Source organism: Bombina bombina, chromosome 2 (genome assembly GCF_027579735.1).
Source record: "Bombina bombina isolate aBomBom1 chromosome 2, aBomBom1.pri, whole genome shotgun sequence".
NCBI lineage: Eukaryota > Metazoa > Chordata > Amphibia > Anura > Bombinatoridae > Bombina > Bombina bombina.
In genome coordinates, this window is record NC_069500.1 from 702,796,471 (window position 1) to 702,813,667 (window position 17,197).

A 17,197-nucleotide genomic window follows, 5' to 3' on the forward strand; every position below is an offset into this window, starting at 1 on the left:
CCGACGTGGAGGGTTTTATTTTTAGATTAGGGGTTTGGGCCGCAAAGAGCTAACTGCCCTTTTAAGGGCAATGCCCATTGCAGGGCAATGGGGAGCTTAGTTTTTTTTAGTTAGCTTTTTATTTGGGGGGTTGGTTGTGTGGGTGGTGGGTTTTACTGTTGGGGGGGTGTTTGTATTTTTTTTTTTACAGGTAAAAGAGCTGATTACTTTGGGGCAATGCCCCGCAAAAGGCCCTTTTAAGGGCTATTGATAGTTTAGGTTAGGGTTTTTTTTATTTTGGGGGGCTTTTTTATTTTCATAGGGCTATTAGATTAGGTGTAATTAGTTTAAAGTTCTGTTATTTGTTTTTTATTTTCTGTAATTTAGTGTTGTTTTTTATGTAATTTATCTAATTTAATTTAATTATTTTTATTTTAGTTAATTGATTTAATTGTAGTGTAGTGTTAGGTGTTATTGTAACTTAGGTTAGGTTTTATTTTACAGGTACTTTTGTATTTATTTTAGCTAGGTAATTATTAAATAGTTAATAACTATTTAGTAACTATTCTATGTAGCTAAAATAAATGCAAACTTGCCTGTAAAATAAAGATAAACCCTAAGCTAGCTACAATGTAACTATTAGTTAAATTGTAGCTAGCTTAGGGTTTATTTTACAGGTAAGTATTTAGTTTTAAATAGGAATTAGTTAGGTAATGATAGTAATTTTATTTAGATTTATTTAAATTATATTTAAGTTAAGGGGTGTTAGGGTTAGGGTTAGACTTAGGTTTAGGGGTTAATAAATTTAGAATAGTGGCAGCGACGTTGGGGGCAGCAGATTAAGGGTTAATAAGTGTAGGTAGGTTGCGGCGACATTGGGGGCGGCAGATTAGGGGTTAATAAAAATAATGTAGGTGTCGGCGATGTTGGGGGCAGCAGATTAGGGGTTTATAAATAAAATGTAGGTGGCGGCGATGTCCGGAGCGGCAGATTAGGGGTTAATAAGTATAATGTAGGTGGTGGCGGCGATGTTAGGGATGGCAGTTTAGGGGTTACTAATATTTAACTAGTGTTTGCGAGGCTGGAGTGCGGCGGTTTAGGGGTTAATATGTTTATTCTAGTGGCGGCGATGTTCGGAGCGGCAGATTAGGGGTTAATATTTTTTATTATAGTGTTTGCGATGCGGGAGGGCCTCGGTTTAGGGGTTAATAGGTAGTTTATGGGTGTTAGTGTACTTTTTCGCACTTTAGTTATGAGTTTTATGTTACGGCGTTGTACCATAAAACTCTTAACTACTGTCTTTAAAATGCGTTAGGACTCTTGGAGGTAGAGGGTGTACCACTCACTTTTTGGCTTCCCAGGACAGACTCGTAATACCGGCGCTAAGGAAGTCCCATAGAAAAAAGGCTTTACAAAGTTTACGTAAGTCGTTTTGCGGTAAGGCCAAAAAAAGGTGCGGTGCCCCAAACCTGCAATACTCGTAATAGCAGCTGTAGTGAAAAAGCAGCGTTAGGACCTGTTAATGCTGCTTTTTCAGCCTAACGCACAACTCGTAATCTAGCCGTTTGTTTCTAATGCATTCATAATTTGTATTATGTATAACTTTCCTTTTACTTTTAGTCTATTTAGTCCATTTTACTGTACAAATGATTTGTTATATTATTCTGAAATTCAGTAAAAAGAATATAACCAAAAAATGGTCTTACTTTATGCTAATCCTGGCTTCTGAGTCCAGACAGGAGGTTCTTTTCAGGTATCTATTAACGCACTTTTTCTGCTATGTTAGGCTCTACCGTTGCCTCTGTCTTTTTGGTGTTGTCGTGCTGGCACCTGCAAGTCTTTGAGAGTCTGTTGTATTTGTGTCTGTGTGTCTGAGCTCTTGCTATTTCTCATAGAGACATTGTTACACTTGTTCTCATAAAATCCTGTGCTTTCTGCATACAAGCTCACATTTCATGTTAAGAGCCAGAAAACCTTACTGGTGGTGCCTGATCAGCCATCTAGAGTATCATAAATTCTCAGCTCCCCGTTTAACACTTTATTCCTAATCCCATCAGTTTTATCCACCATAACCTTTATTTAATGCATTTGTTCTACCTTCTCTTTCAGTCATGTTTCCTTGGGACCATAAGGATCATTTAGTCAACACCAATATTTAGGTCTAACTGTACGTGTCATTTGTGTGCTAGTCTGTGCTCTATATTCTCCCATGGTTTTATGGGCTTATTTAAGTAGCTCTTTAAGATAAACATTTTACGTCTCCAAACGTACACTTTGTTCTTGCTTCATAGCACATCATCCACACCTGATAGTAACTAACCACATTTTAACCAACTTAATGACAATGGACTACATTCCAAGCCACTCTGACCTTTTTACATTAATCCTGACATATTTAATTTCTCGAGTAAAGTGATAACCAAGAAGTCAACATATAAATTCTTAGCCAACCACCATTTTGAAATGGAATTATTTATAATTTGTTAGACACATTTGAACTATGATCTGAACTATAAAGAATACAATATATTTTACAGTATATTTGACATAATATGACATTTTTGTTGCCATCAGACCCATATTCTTATTTGTCTGTGGTTATACATTTACTGACAAAGCTGTGCAATAATACATGCTCTAAAGGTTAAACTGTAACTGAAGACTTGTGAAGTGATTTTCTTATTGATAAAAGATAGTATCCAACACTTGCGTAGATGAGGAATTTCAGAGTTTTACTACAGTTAATTTGACCTTCATAAATCTTTCAAAAATGAATAAATAAGAATGTTTAATAATGTTTAAGAATGTACAAGGTTTTTAATGATACAACTGTTTAGAGATAGATAGACAGACAGATAGATACATATATAGACAGAGAGATGTATACATATAGAAAGTCTGGCACTCTTCCATTTTGTTTTTTAATTTAGCTGTGTTTATATATATATATATATATATATATACTGTATATATATATATATATATACAGTATATATAATCAATATACATTTTTTCATAGAAAATTAGCACATCTAGGCAAGTTCCCCGCTTGCGTTTTCCCCAGTAAAACTCCACATACATTGTTTCCAGTGCACAAGAGGATTCTGGGTAAGATATGCAAATTAGATATGCAAAATCTCATTTTTGTTGCTTCAAATACTGTTTTAACACAGCGATCCCTTAACAGGACAATTGCAGCAATACAGTAAACCACTCACTAGACTGCCTGTTTTGTTATTTTAGAACTCGTCAGTAGGAGAAAGATTTCTGGTTGCTGCTTAGGTAAAGCTAATTTCAGGGTTAAATCAAAATGTATTAAAATGATGGGGGAGATAAAAATCTGAGATTAAAATCCTCCATGTCTCATAAGCTAATCAATACAAATTATTGCATAGAAAATTAGCACATCTAGGCAAGTTCCCCGCTTCCATAATTTTAATGAATTTTGATTTAACCCTGAAATTAGCTTTACCTAAGTAGCAACCAGAAACCTATCTCCTACTGACGAGTTTTAAAAGAACGAAACAGGCTATCTAGTGAGTGGTTTCTGTGTTGCTGCAATAGACCTGTTAAGGGATCGCTGTGTTAAAACAGTATTTGAAGCAAAAAAAATGAGATTTTGCATATCTAATTTGCATATCTTACCCAGAATCCTCTTGTGTATTGGAAACAATGTATGTGGAGTTTTACTGGGGAAAACGCAAGCGGGGAACTTGCCTAGATGTGCTAATTTTCTATGCAAAAATTTGTATTGATTAGCTTTTGAGACATGGAGGATTTTAATCTCAGATTTTTATCTCCCCCATAATTTTAATGAATATATATATATATATATATATATATATATATATATATATATATATATACACACACACATACACATAGTGACAAGGCAGCAGCCAGGACATGTTTTACAAAACAGTCAGGATGGCACAGTTCATATAAAATTTCTGCCCCTTTAATCCATAGCAAAGATAGCAAAAACATAAAACAAAAACTACTCCTTTTAGGAGACTTACTAATCAGTTAAAACAGTCCTGTCTAAGGGGTAGATTTGCCAATGTCTGTCCGACATGATAAGCTGTAGCGTATCATGTCCGACAGACATCGCTGAATGCCAACAGCATACGCTATTGGTATTTATCATTTATCATTGCACAAGCAGTTCACCAGGGGGTGTCAATCAGCCCGATCGTATAGGATCGGGTGGATTGAAGACCACAGCCTCAGAGGCAGTGGACAAGTTATGGAGCAGCGGTCTTTAGACCGCTGCTTCATAACTGCTGTTTCCGGCAAGCCTGGAGGCTCGCGCGGAAACAAGGGCCATTCAGCTCTTGTTAAATATACCCCTAACAGCAGTGATGTGCAGTCACTAGAGGCAGGTGAGGCAGTGCTTCACCTTTCATATGGGCAAAAATATATTTTTTTTTTATTGGCTTTAAAAAAAAAAATTGTAATTTTTTTCCCCCAGCATTTTTTTTCACAGCTAGATGTTGTGCAATGGAGAGGCACAAGCAGGTCTGCCCACCATTACACAACATGCTGCGCCATCTACTGGATGACAGTGGTTAAGATCATTGCATGGCCCATAAGTGCTTTATTTGAGGCAGTCCTATTAGGGCTGAACCAATCCAGTGAGAGGCATTAGTAAGTGGAACATAGGGTTGGGGCTGGATGTTAAATTATATAAAACAAAACAAAAACGGAAAAAAACAACTTTCATATATTTTGTTGCTGTCCTGTGAACCTGCTAGCTTTGCTAAAGTGAAAAAGAGAGTTCTGTTCTTCCCCTCTAAGTGCAGTGGAATGTGCCACTGTCACTTCCTGAATCCTTACAGAGCAGGAAGAGAGAGGCACAGAGAGCAATGTTTCTGTTCAGCCACATCTTATTGAAGTAAGATTTTACTGTAAGGGATTTTGTTAGTGAAAATGATAATTTAATGAATGTGGTTTAGTGTTTTTTACTCTTTTACAGCAGGGTCGTTTTTGTATTTTGTTTACTCAAACTTTACACCCACTAACTTAGCAGCTTGCCTCTGTACTTCACACTAAATTATAGACTAATTTTCTGAACTCTCTGTAGCTCTGCTGTTTTATTACTTTAAAATGCAATGGTCCCCCCCTTGTGTGTGTGTGTGTGTGTCTCTCTCTCTCTCTCTATCCATCTCTCTCCTTATGTGTTGTTCTCCCCATGGTCTCTTTCTCTCGCTGTCTCTCTTCCTCCCCCTCTGACTCTCATCCCTTATGTAATGAAAGAATCTATAAGCATAATTTGCAGCATTAAAGTAAAAAGTATGTTTAAACATATTTTAATGGGCATAGATTTCTAGATCTCATAATCAGAGCAAGCATTGTGTTATCTGGCAAGAGTTTCTGTTACAATCCTTTTAGACTAAAATCAGATGTTTACTAAGTTGACCAGTTTTCCAAGACACCATTTAAAGGGACATGAAACCCATATGAAACCCATATTCAAATTTAAATAACTTTCCAATTTACATCTAATATTTAATTTTCTTCATTCTTTTGATGTCCTTTGTTGAAAATCATATCTAAATATGCTCAGTAGCTGCTGATTGGTGGCTGCACATAGATACCTCATGTGATTGGCTCACCCATGTGCATTGCTATTTCTTCAACAAAGGATATCTAAAGAATGAAGGTGTATCCTAGCCACTGCCTCACCAACCTCTGACGTCACTGCACGTCACTGCCTAACAGTGAACTGGCCAACTGATCTGGTTACCAGTCAAATAAACATTTCACAGCAAATATTGGACGTAACAAACATTTGTCTCTCTTACCAGTTTCTCTCTCAACTCTGTCAGCAGCATTTCTCCAGCTTTACCTCCCTGGTAACTGCCTGCTTAGGGCCAGATTGCAAGTGGAGCGCTAATTTATTGTGCGTCCACAAACAGGCAAATTCGCCCATTTAAAAGTGTGCAATAAATTACCATCCATTACAAGTGGCTGGTTAGTGCTACTGCAAGCTCACGGTACCATTTAGCGCTCAAAAAATTAACCAGAGGTCCGACCTCTGGTTAATTTTTTAAATGTCCCCAAATTGCCCCCAAAATTAAGTGTCTAGTGCATTTTCAATAAAAAAAAATATTAGCATTTTTTTTTTTTTTTATTAAAACTATCGGCTAGATTACGAGTCTTGCGTTAGGGTGAAAAAGCAGCGTTGAGAGGTCCCAACGCTGCTTTTTAACGCCCGCTGGTATTACGAGTCTGGCAGGTACAGATGTACCGCTCACTTTTTTTCCGCGACTCGAGCATACCGCAAATCCACTTATGTCAATTGCGTATCCTATCTTTTCCATGGGATTTGCCTAACGCCGGTATTACGAGTCTTGGAAAAAGTGAGCGGTAGACCCTCTCCTGTCAAGACTCCTACCGCATTTAAAAGTCAGTAGTTAAGAGTTTTATGGGCTAACGCCGTAACATAAAACTCTTAACTAAAGGGCTAAAAAGTACACTAACACCCATAAACTACCTATTAACCCCTAAACCGAGGACCCCCCCGCACATCGCAACCACTGTAAAAAATATATTAACCCCTAAACCGCCGCACTCCCGCATCGCAAACACTAGTTTAATTTTATTAACCCCTAATCTGCCGACCCCAATGTCGCCGCCACTATATTAAAGTTATTAACCCCTAAAACTAGGTCTAACCCTAACCCTAACCCCCCCAAACTTAAATATAATTTAAAATAATCGGAAAAAAATTACTACAATTAACTAAATAATTCCCATTTAAAACTAAATACTTACCTATAAAATAAACCCTAAGATAGCTACAATATAACTAATAGTTACATTGTAGCTATCTCAGGGTTTATTTTAATTTACAGGCAACTTTGTATTTTTTTAATTAGGTACAATAGTTATTAAATAGTTATTAACTATTTAATAACTTCCTAGTTAAAATAAGTACAAATTTACCTGTAAAATAAACCCTAACCTAAATTACAATTACACCTAACACTACACTATAATTCAATTAATTACCTAAACTAACTACAATTAATTACAATTAAATTAAATAAACTAAAGTACGAAAAAAAAAAAAAATTACAAGAATTTTAAACTAATTACATCTAATCTAATCCCCCTAATAAAATAGTTAAAATAAGTACAAATTTACCTGTAAAATAAACCCTAACCTAAATTACAATTACACCTAACACTACACTATAATTCAATTAATTACCTAAACTAACTACAATTAATTACAATAAAATAAAATAAACTAAAGTACGAAGAAAAAAAAATAATTACAAGAATTTTAAACTAATTACACCTAATCTAATCCCCCTAATAAAATAAAAAAGCCCCCCAAAATAATAAAAAGCCCTACTCTATACTAAATTACAAATAGCCCTTAAAAGGGCTTTTTGCGGGGCATTGCCCCAAAGTAATCAGCTCTTTTACCTGTAAAAAAAAAAATACAATACCCCCCAACATTAAAACCCACCACCCACACACCCAACCCTACTCTAAAACCCACACAATCCCCCATTAATAAAACCTAACACTACCCCCTTGAAGATCACCCTACCTTGAGATGTCTTCACCCAACCGGGCAGAAGTGGTCCTCCAGATGGCCAGAAGTCTTCATCTGATCCGGGCAGAAGAGGACCTCAAGACAGCCAGAAGTCTTCATCCAGACGGCATCTTCTATCTTCATCCATCCGGAGCGGGTCCACCTTCAAGCCATCCGACGAGGAGCATCCTCTTCCATCCGATGACTAACACTAAATGACGGTACCTTTAAGTGACGTCATCCAAGATGGCGTCCCTTCAATTCCGATTGGCTGATAGAATTCTATCAGCCAATCAGAATTAAGGTAGAAAAAATCCTTGAAGTTCAATCCTATTGGCTGATCCAATCAGCCAATAGGATTGAGCTTGCATTCTATTGGCTGAATGCAAGCTCAATCCTATTGGCTGATTGGATCAGCCCATAGGATTTTTTCTACCTTAATTCCGATTGGCTGATAGAATTCTATCAGCCAAGCGGAATTGAAGGGACGCCATCTTGGATGACGTCACTTAAAGGTACCGTAATTTAGTGTTAGTCATCAGATGGAAGAGGATGCTCCACGTCGGATGGCTTGAAGATGGACCCGCTCCGCTCCGGATGGATAAAGATAGAAGATGCTGTCTGGATGAAGACTTCTGCCCGTTTGGAGGACCTCTTCTGCCCGGATCGGATGAAGACTTTTGCCCGTCTGAAGGACCACTTCTGCCCGGTTGGATGAAGACGTCTCAAGGTAGGGTGATCTTCAAGGGGTTAGTGTTAGGTTTTATTAAGGGGGGATTGGGTGGGTTTTAGAGTAGGATGGCTTGAAGGTGGACCCGCTCCGGATGGATGAAGATAGAAGATGCCGTCTGGATGAAGACTTCTGGCTGTCTGGAGGTCCTCTTCTGCCCGGATCAGATGAAGACTTCTGGCCATCTGGAGGACCACTTCTGCCCGGTTGGGTGAAGACGTCTCAAGGTAGGGTGATCTTCAAGGGGGTAGTGTTAGGTTTTATTAATGGGGGATTGTGTGGGTTTTAGAGTAGGGTTGGGTGTGTGGGTGGTGGGTTTTAATGTTGGGGGGTATTGTATTTTTTTTTACAGGTAAAAGAGCTGATTACTTTGGGGCAATGCCCCACAAAAAGCCCTTTTAAGGGCTATTTGTAATTTAGTGTATGGTAGGGATTTTTATTATTTTGGGGGGCTTTTTTATTTTATTAGGGGGATTAGATTAGGTGTAATTAGTTTAAAATTATTGTAATTATTTTATTATTTTCTGTAATTTAGTGGGGTTTTTTTTCGTACTTTAGTTTATTTAATTTAATTGTAATTAATTGTAGTTAGTTTAGGTAATTTATTTAATTATAGTGTAGTGTTAGGTGTAATTGTAACTTAGGTTAGGATTTATTTTACAGGTATATTTGTATTTATTTTAACTAGGAAGTTATTAAATAGTTAATAACTATTTAATAACTATTGTACCTAGTTAACATAAATACAAATTTGCCTGTAAAATAAAAATAAACCCTGAGATAGCTACAATGTAATTATTAGTTATATTGTAGCTATCTTAGGGTTTATTTTATAGGTAAGTATTTAGTTTTAAATAGGAATTATTTAGTTAATAATAGTAATTTTATTTAGATGTATTTAAATTATATTTAAGTTAGGGGGTGTTAGGGTTAGATTTAGATTTAGGGGTTAATATATTTATTATAGTGGTAACTATAAGTATAAGTGTAGTTAGGTGGCGGCGGCAGATTAGGGGATAATAAATAAAAAGTAGGTGTTGGCGATGTTGGGAGCAGCAGATTAGGGGTTCATAGGGATAATGTAGGTGGCGGCGTTGTCCGGAGCAGCAGATTAGGGGTTAATAATATAAAGCAGGTGTCGGCGATATCGGGGACGGCAGATTAGGGGTTAATAAATTTAAGATTAGGGGTGGTTAGACTCGGGGTTCATGTTAGGGTGTTAGGTGTAGACATAAAATGTATTTCCCCATAGGAATCAATGGGGCTGTGTTAGAAGCTGAACGCTGTTTTTTTGCAGGTGTTAGGTTTTTTTCCAGCCGGCTCCCCCCTATTGATTCCTATGGGGAAATCGTGCACGAGCACGTTTAGCCAGCTCACCGCTACCGTAAGCAGCGCTTGTATTACAGTGAGATGTGGAGCAAAATTTTGCTCTCCGCTCACTTTTCTGAGGCTAACGCCGGGTTTGTAAAAACCCGTAATACCAGCGCTGTCTTAAGTGAGCGGTGAGAAAAAAATGCTCGTTAGCCCCGCACACCATTACCGACAAAAACTCGTAATCTAGCCGTATGTATTTATGGGCTAAAGTTGGCGGGTGTTAGAAAAAAATGGCAATGAAAAGTGCTTTTACATTGCGGTTTATGGAAACTGTGTGTTCGCTATTCACATATATATATATATATATATATATATATATATATATATATATATATATATATATATATATATATATATATATGCTAATATACAAACGGCTAGATTACGAGTTTTGCGTTATGAGTAAAAAAGCAGCGTTATGGGTTATAACGCTGCTTTTTTTATTACCGCTGCTATTACAAGTCTTGTAAGTACAGCTGTCCCGCACACTTTTTTGGCCGTACCGCAAATTAACTTACGCAATTAGCGTAAAGTCTTTTTTCAATGGGACTTCCAATGCGCCGGTATTACAAGCTTTTTTTTTAGGCCAAAAAGTGAGCAGTACAGCCTATCCCGCAAGATTCATAACGCATTCTAAAGTCAGTAGTTATGAGTTTTACACTACAAAGCTGTAGCATAAAACTCAGTGTTAAAAAGTACACTAACACCCATAAACTACCTATTAACCCCTAAACCGATGCCCTCTCGCATCGCAAATAGTGATGTCACGAATTGTTCGCTGACGAATAGTTCCCGGCGAACATAACATGTTCGCGTTCGCCGCGGCAGGCGAACATATGCGATGTTCGATCTGCCCCCTATTCGTCATCATTGAGTAAACTTTGACCCTGTATCTCACAGTCTGCAGACACATTCCAGCCAATCAGCAGCAGACACTCCCTCCCAGACCCTCCCAGCTCCTGGACAGCAGCCATTTTAGATTTATTCGGCTGCTGCATTGTTAGTGAGAGGAGGGACAGTGTAGCTGCTGGTAATTTTATAGGGAAATTGATAGCTAGGCTAGTGTATTCAGTGTCCACTACAGTCCTGAAGGACTCATCTGATCTCTGCTATAAGGACAGCACCCCAAAAAACCCTTTTTAGGGCTAGAACATCATTTTTTTATTTTTTTTTCCTGTGTAATCTAATTGCAGTTGCTTGCCTGCCAAGCCACTTACCCAGTGCCACCACTCATATCTGGTGTAACAGTAGTGTAAATTTAAAAAAAAAAAACTTTTTTGACTGTGAAACATCAGTCTGCTAGTGTAATCTAATTGCAGTTGCCTGCCTGCCAGCGTGTGTGCCAGGCCCACTTGCCCAGTGCCACCACTCATATCTGGTGTAACAGTAGTGTAAATTTAAAAAAAAAAACTTTTTTGACTGTGAAACATCAGTCTGCTAGTGTAATCTAATTGCAGTTGCCTGCCTGCCAGCATGTGTGCCAGGCTCACAGCGTATACTGTGCCCACTTGCCCAGTGCCACCACTCATATCTGTTGTAACAGTAGTGTAAATTTAAAAAAAAAAAATTTTTGACTGTGAAACATCAGTCTGCTTGTGTAATCTAATTGCAGTTGCCTGCCTGCCTGCCAGCGTGTGTGCCAGGCCCACTTGCCCAGTGCCACCACTGGTGTAAAAGTAGTGTAAATTTAAAAAAAAAAAAAATTTTTGACTGTGAAACATCAGTCTGCTTGTGTAATCTAATTGCAGTTGCCTGCCTGCCAGCGTGTGTGCCAGGCCCACTTGCCCAGTGCCACCACTCATATCTGGTGTAACAGTAGTGTAAATATGCCACCACTCATATCTGTTGTAAGAGTAGTGTAAATTTAAAAAAAAAAAAACTTTTTTGACTGTGAAACATCAGTCTGCTTGTGTAATCTAATTGCAGTTGCCTGCCTGCCAGCGTGTGTGCCAGGCCCACTTGCCCAGTGCCACCACTCATATCTGGTGTAACAGTAGTGTAAATTTAAAAAAAAAAAACTTTTTTGACTGTGAAACATCAGTCTGCTAGTGTAATCTAATTGTAGTTGCCTGCCTGCCAGCGTGTGTGCCAGGCCCACTTGCCCAGTGCCACCACTCATATCTGGTGTAACAGTAGTGTAAATTTAAAAAAACAAAACTTTTTTGACTGTGAAACATCAGTCTGCTTGTGTAATCTAATTGCAGTTGCCTGCCTGCCAGTGTGTGTGCCAGGCCCACTTGCCCAGTGCCACCACTCATATCTGTTGTAAGAGTAGTGTAAATTTAAAAAAAAAAAACTTTTTTGACTGTGAAACATCAGTCTGCTAGTGTAATCTAATTGCAGTTGCCTGCCTGCCAGCGTGTGTGCCAGGCTCACAGCATATACTGTGCCCACTTGCCCAGTGCCACCACTCATATCTGGTGTAACAGTAGTGTAAATGTAAAAAAAAAAAACTTTTTTGACTGTGAAACATCAGTCTGCTAGTGTAATCTAATTGCAGTTGCCTGCCTGCCAGCGTGTGTGCCAGGCTCACATCGTATACTGAGCCCACATGCCCAGTGCCACCACTCATATCTGGTGTAACAGTAGTGTAAATTTAAAAAAAAAAAACTTTTTTGACTGTGAAACATCAGTCTGCTTGTGTAATCTAATTGCAGTTGCCTGCCTGCCAGCGTGTGTGCCAGGCCCACTTGCCCAGTGCCACCACTCATATCTGGTGTAACAGTAGTGTAAATTAAAAAAAAAAAACTTTTTTGACTGTGAAACATCAGTCTGCTAGTGTAATCTAATTGCAGTTGCCTGCCTGCCAGCGTGTGTGCCAGGCCCACTTGCCCAGTGCCACCACTCATATCTGGTGTAACAGTAGTGTAAATTTAAAAAAACAAAACTTTTTTGACTGTGAAACATCAGTCTGCTTGTGTAATCTAATTGCAGTTGCCTGCCTGCCAGTGTGTGTGCCAGGCCCACTTGCCCAGTGCCACCACTCATATCTGTTGTAACAGTAGTGTAAATTTAAAAAAAAAAACTTTTTTGACTGTGAAACATCAGTCTGCTTGTGTAATCTAATTGCAGATGCCTGCCTGCCAGCGTGTGTGCCAGGCTCACAGCATATACTGTGCCCACTTGCCCAGTGCCACCACTCATATCTGGTGTAACAGTAGTGTAAATTTAAAAAAAAAAAAACTTTTTTGACTGTGAAACATCAGTCTGCTAGTGTAATCTAATTGCAGTTGCCTGCCTGCCAGCGTGTGTGCCAGGCTCACATCGTATACTGTGCCCACTTGCCCAGTGCCACCACTCATATCTGGTGTAACAGTAGTGTAAATTTAAAAAAAAAAAACTTTTTTGACTGTGAAACATCAGTCTGCTTGTGTAATCTAATTGCAGTTGCCTGCCTGCCAGTGTGTGTGCCAGGCCCACTTGCCCAGTGCCACCACTCATATCTGTTGTAACAGTAGTGTAAATTAAAAAAAAAACTTTTTTGACTGTGAAACATCAGTCTGCTTGTGTAATCTAATTGCAGTTGCCTGCCTGCCAGCGTGTGTGCCAGGCTCACAGCGTATACTGTGCCCACTTGCCCAGTGCCACCACTCATATCTGGTGTAACAGTAGTGTAAATTTAAAAAAAAAAAAACTTTTTTGACTGTGAAACATCAGTCTGCTAGTGTAATCTAATTGCAGTTGCCTGCCTGCCAGCGTGTGTGCCAGGCTCACATCGTATACTGTGCCCACTTGCCCAGTGCCACCACTCATATCTGGTGTAACAGTAGTGTAAATTTAAAAAAAAAAAACTTTTTTGACTGTGAAACATCAGTCTGCTTTTTTGTGTCAGGCTCACAGCGTATACTGTGCCCACTTGCCCAGTGGCACCACTCATATCTTGTTTAATAGTAGTGTAAGTGTACATTTAAAAACAAAAAAAACTTTTTGGACTGTGAAACATCAGTCTGCTTTTTTGTGTCAGGCTCACAGCTTATACTGGGCCATATACACGTCCCCTGATAGGGGGCGTAACAGGTATTAAACTGATCAGAATAGTACTACTTAACACACCACTCATATCTGGTGGCACAGTAGATTGCACGCACAGTGCCCCAAATTTGAAGTAGGAGGACCGACCAAGCATCTTTTTCCATCTCCCGGTTCCTAAAATCCATGCCATATACACGTCCCCTGGCGCCGCAACTGCCTCTGGGAACCTTACCATGGGTCCCAGACCGCACGTCTTGTAATTCTCTGACTGGGAAATTATCTATCTATCTATCAAATCTATATATTTATCTATCAAATCTATCTATCTATCTATCTATCTATCTATCTATCTATCTATCATCTATCTATCGTATCTATCAAATGTATATTGCATCTATTGATCTATCTATCTAATCTATGTACCTATCTATCTATCTATCTATCTATCTATCAAATCTATCTATCTCGTGGTTGTGCAAATGGACTGTTTGCGGTTGTTTGCGGTGCGCTAAGCGGGAAGTTTGGTCTGTCACTGTGAAGCGGGCGTAACCCTTATACTACCTCATCGATACAACATCATACCTGATGTTTTAAAGCACGTTATTCCAAACAATTTAGGAATGTTAGGTGATTTATGCCCTTTATGGATTAAAACCAGACTCTGCATCAACTATGTAATTTTCCGTGGGAGTTTTGCCATGGATCCCCCTCCGGCATGCCACAGTCCAGGTGTTAGTACCCTTGAAACAGCTTTTCCATCACTATTGTGGCAAGAAAGAGTCCCTGTGGGTTTTAAAATTCGCCTGCCTATTGAAGTCAATGGCAGTTCGCCCGGTTCGCCCGGTTCGCCCGTTCGCGAACTGTTGCTGATGTTCGCATTCGCCGGTCGCAAACGGAAAATTTTAAGTTCGCGACATCACTAATCGCAAGCACTAAAATAAAATTATTAACATTGCCGCCACTATAATAAACATATTAACCCTAGTGCAAACACTAGTTAAATATTATTAACCCTTAATCTGCTGTCCCTAACATCGCCGCCACCTACCTACATTTATTAACCCTAATCTGCCGCCCCCAACGTCGTCGCCTTTATACTAAAGTTATTAACCCCTAAACTTAAGTCTAACCCTAACACCCACTAACTTAAATATAATTAATATAAATCTAAATAAAACCTACTAGTAATAACTAAATAATTCCTATTTAAAACTAAATACTTACCTATAAAATAAACCCTAAGCTAGCTACAATATAACTAATAATTACATTGTATCTAGCTTAGGGTTTATTTTTATTTTACAGGTAAGTTTGTATTTATTTTAACTAGGTAGAATAGTTACTAAATAGTTATTAACTATTTACTAACTACCTAGCTAAAATAAATACAAATTTACCTGTAAAATAAAACCTAACCTGTCTTACACTAGCACCTAACCTTACACTACAATTAAATAAATTACATTAATTGAATTAGAACAGCCAATAGAATGCGAGCTCAATCCTATTGGCTGATTGCATCAGCCAATAGGATTTTTTCAACCTGAATTCCGATTGGCTGAAAGAATTCTATCAGCCAATCGGAATCTAAGGGACGCCATCTTGGATGACGTCACTTAAAGGAACCTTCATTCATCGGGAGTCGTTGTAAGAAGAGGATGCTCCGTGCCGGATGTCTTGAAGATGGACCCGCTCTGTCTGTGCCGGATGGATGAAGATAGAAGATGCCATCTGGATGAAGACTTCTGCCCATCTGGAGGACCACTTCTCCCGGCTTGGATGAAGACTTCTCCTGGCTTCGTTTAGGACTTCTTGTCACTTCATTAAGGACTTCTCCCAGCTTCGTTGAGGATGGATGTCGGATCTTCAAAACTTTAAGTGGATTTTCAGGGGGTTTTAGTGTTAGGATTTTTTAAGAGTGTATTGGGTGGGTTTTATTTTTAGGTTAGGGTTTGGACTGCAATAGAGCTAAATGACCTTTTAAGGGCAATGCCCATCCAAATGCAAATTTCAGGGCAATGGGGAGCTTAGGTTTTTTAGTTAGGGTTTTATTTGGGGGGTTGGTTGTGTGGGTGGTGGGTTTTACTGTTGGGGGGGTTGTTTGTATTTTTTTTTACATGTTAAAGAGCTGATTTCTTTGGGGCAATGACCCGCAAAAGGCCCTTTTAAGGGCTATTGGTAGTTTAGTTTAGGCTAGGGTTTTTTTTTTATTTCGGGGGGGGGGGGGGGCTTTTTTTATTTTGATTGGGCTATTAGATTAGGTGTAATTAGTTTAAATATCTTGTAATTTTTTTTTACTTTGTGTAATTTAGTTGGTTTTTTTTTTGTAATGTAGGTATTTATATTTAATTTAGTTAATTGTATTTAATTTAGGTAATTGATTTAATTGTAGTGTAAGGTTAGGTGATAGTGTAAGACAGGTTAGCTTTTATTTTACAGGTAAATTTGTATTTATTTTAGCTAGGTAGTTAGTAAATAGTTAATAACTATTTAGTAACTATTCTACCTAGTTAAAATAAATACAAACTTGCCTGTAAAATACAAATAAAACCTAAGCTAGATACAATGTAACTATTAGTTATATTGTAGCTAGCTTAGGGTTTATTTTACAGGGAAGTATTTAGGTTTAAATAGGAATTATTTAGTTATTAATAGTAGGTTTTATTTAGATTTATTTTAATTATATTTAAGTTAGGGGGTGTTAGGGTTATGGTTAGACTTAGGTTTAGGGGTTAATAACTTTAGTATAGTGGCAGCAACGTTGGGGGCGGCAGATTAGGGGTTAATAAATATAGGTAGGTGGCGGCGATGTCGGGGGCAGCAGATTAGGGGTTAATATTATTTAAATAGTGTTTGAGATGCGTGAGTGCGGCGGTTTAGGAGTTAATATGTTTATTATAGTGGCGGCGATGTCCGGTGCGGAAGATTAGGGGTTAATAATATTTAACTACTGTTTGCGATGCGGGAGTGCGGCGGTTTAGGGGTTAATATGTTTATTAGAGTGGTGGCTATGTCCGGAGAGGCAGATTAGGGGTTAATAAGTATAATGTAGGTGTTGGCGATGTCCGGGGCAGCAGATTAGGGGTTAATAAGTGTAAGATTAGGGGTGTTTAGACTCAGGGTTCATGATAGGGTGTTAGGTGTAAACATAAATTTTGTTTCCCCATAGGAATCAATGGGGCTGCGTTACTGAGCTTTACGCTGCTTTATTGCAGGTGTTAGACTTTTTTTCAGCCGGCTCTCCCCATTGATGTCTATGGGGAAATCCTGCACGAGCACGTACAACCAGGTCACCGCTGACTTAAACAGCGCTGGTATTCAAGTGCGGTATGGAGTACAATTTTGCTCTGTGCTCACTTCTTGTCTTTTAACGCCGGGTTTATAAAAGCCTGTAATACCAGCGCTGTAGGTAAGTAAGAGGTGACAATAACGTGCAAGTTAGCACCGCACCCCTCATAACGCAAAACTCGTAATCTAGCCGATATATTTATATTTGCTGCTCATTACTGCATGACTTACCCCTTTCGCTGCACTAACTTCCTCAGCAAATTTTAACTTTTTAAATATCATGTATTTAAATTATTCTCTCTCTG